We start from the raw sequence: 2,831 nt of genomic DNA, 5'->3' as shown, positions 1-2,831 counted from the left end.
TTGTACTTATTGTACTCCTATTATTAGTCTTTTAGACACTGTGTTTTACTCTTGCTCCTTAAAAACACTTCTTATCTTGTATATTTGTATATTTTGCCAGATATTTAATACTCTATTGTTCCAAAACTGGGCCCAGTGAGTGACCCAGATCTGTTGTGAACTTTAAACTGTGGTTACTCTATTAAGTGTTACTGTAATTTGAAGCATTCTCTGGCACAAGATTTTCCTTAGGGATAAATGAAGTTGTATTGAATTGAATTGAATGAGAATCAGAGCTTATTTTTATGTTGTTTTTGTTCATAAAGTTATTAACAAAGGTCCCACAGGTTCATATAATAAACCATTCCCTGCACAGTATAAGTCTGCTGTTGTAAATGTTGGTAAGTTGTCCAAAAATAGATTTTGGTCGAGATAACAATGCAGCCCTTTTCCAAAGTATGCAAAGCATTATGCTGGAGGAGGATTTTCCACAACCCAGCAGCCCAAATGTTTCTTTCATGGCTCTTAACATATCTATAAAGCATTAGGAAATGATTTATTAACTACTGAAAGAGCACTCTGCCGATTTTAAACTTCAGGTTGGGTGTAGCCTACTAGTCAAGGTTAGTTCTGCTCAGTGTGTCAGAGTAGCCTAGCTGTATGATGTCTCTGGCGGCTCTGGAGGGAGCTCTCTAAGTGTGGTGGGAAAAGAAACAAAGCAAGATGCCATCAGTTTTCTCTGCTTTGGTTTCGAGGTTAGGAATTTCTTGCAGGAAGCCTCTGTTACAGACAGGGGATGTGAAGTTTGGAGTGCGTGGGAATTCACATGAGGGAAGTTGCTGGGAAGTTGCATTATGGGAAATGTAGGATCCAGTGTTTTTGTGACTTTACACATACTAGGGTCAGGATATCTTGGCTTCTTGCTGCAATGGTTGTTCCCTGAATCTCTTTTAAGTCTGGACCTCTCTACCTCTCTAATAAAGACATTAATTGCTGCGTATATATCATTTATAAAGGTTTTCTTAATAGTAGGCTAAATGAGACCATTATGATAATTTTAGTAATGAGCTGCTATTAAATCCTTGTTCATTTAAGATTCGTTTTTTTGACAAATGTTTAAAAATCCGACAATAAAGCTGAAAAACTTCCAGATAGGCTGTGTCAAAAGATGCAGAGCAACATGATGAGTGTTTAGTTCTACATATAATTTTTTTTTTACAGAAAAGGAATATTTCAGAATTAACTTCTTTAGTATCACCAACATTTTGATTAGTAATTGTAATTTAAATGCATATTGTTTCTCAGTAACTGTAACTGATTACAGTTACATTAATCTCGTAATTTAAAAAGGGACTGTTTGTTATTTATGAGAGGGAGGGGTGGTGCGAACAGGGGGAGGCATACCAAATACTTTTTTAAGCACTTGTGAGGGACTATTTTATTTTGGCTTAGGGGAGAGACATACAACTTTAAATGATTGTCTTTTGTATTTATGTCTCCACTGATTTTGAAAGAAAATGTGCCTTAAAATTATACAATTATTCATAGCTGTAAAAAGTCAGGAATTATTGTAGTTTTTCTCATTTCTGCTAGTCTTTGGACACATCATGTGCGATGAACGCCTCTGTCAGAAAAAAACAGAACCAAATCTGATCTTCAAATAGTGATATTTCATCAGAAACACTTCATTCTATGTCTTATCTAAAATTACGTCTTCTTAAAAGTGCTATAACCTCTTGACCTTATACTTCATTCTACTTAACTTACACCTGTTGTCCGCGTCTGTGGACACTTTCTTGTGCCATCTAGTGGTAGTAAGAGCACAATACACTAATCCATGTAAAACAAGATGGCAGCCATCTCTGCCAAGTCAGTCTGCAGCCGATCCCGACAAAAAAGTGGACAAGGTCCAAAACCTGATCACATTTTATGGTTGAAACTTGTTTATTTGTGATTAATAATGTTTGTAGTTTGATACGGCAACACATTTGACCAATTTTAGCAACAGTAACAAGCTAAGACACTGTTAATTAGCAAGTACTCGTTTGACATTGGGACTTTATTATTATCGTCTCGTTTGAGGACATTGGGGTTTTATTGTTGTCTCCTTTGAGGACATTGGGACTATATTGTCTTGTTTGAGGACATTGGGACTATATTGTTGTCTCGATTAAGGACATTGAGACTTTGATATTGTCTCGTTTGAAGACATTGGGACTTCAATGCCATCTCATTTGAGGACACTGGGACTTTACTGTCACATTTGAGGACATTGGGACTATGTCTTGTTTGAGGACATTGGGACTATATTGTCATCTCATTTGAGGACACTGAGACTTTATTATTGTCTTGTGTAAGGACATTGAGACTTAATCTCCTTGTTCGAAGACAATGGGACTTTAATGTCTCATTTGAGGACATTGGGACTTTATTGTCTTGTTTAAGGACATTGTGACTTCTTTTATTGTCTCATTTGAGGACACTGGGACTTTGTTATAGTTGGCAATGTTTAGTTTTTTGTATTTATCAGATCCTACTGATCCCAAATAGCTAGAAGAAATTAAAAATACATACCAATTAAAAATAACGTTTTTATTTTATAATAAAGTTTTGTTGTTTTTTTATTATTTAACACAAAAACCTGTTTTTTTTCCTAATTGTCACAGACTGAAAATAAAAATGTTTACAGGAGATGACGCTTTTATTTTGAAAATATAACAGCAAAGGTTAGACAGGAAGTCTTATTTTGTTGGCAGGAAACGCTCAGTATGTGGCTGTAGGCGCGCGCGTGTGTATATACGTGTGTGTGTGTGTGTGTGTGTGTGTGTGTGTTGTCAGCTGACAGGCAGCAT

This window comes from Epinephelus lanceolatus, chromosome 14 (assembly GCF_041903045.1).
Source record: "Epinephelus lanceolatus isolate andai-2023 chromosome 14, ASM4190304v1, whole genome shotgun sequence".
Taxonomy (NCBI): Eukaryota; Metazoa; Chordata; class Actinopteri; order Perciformes; family Serranidae; genus Epinephelus; species Epinephelus lanceolatus.
The sequence above is the reverse complement of the archived record's forward strand: the minus strand, read 5'-3'. Positions refer to the sequence as shown.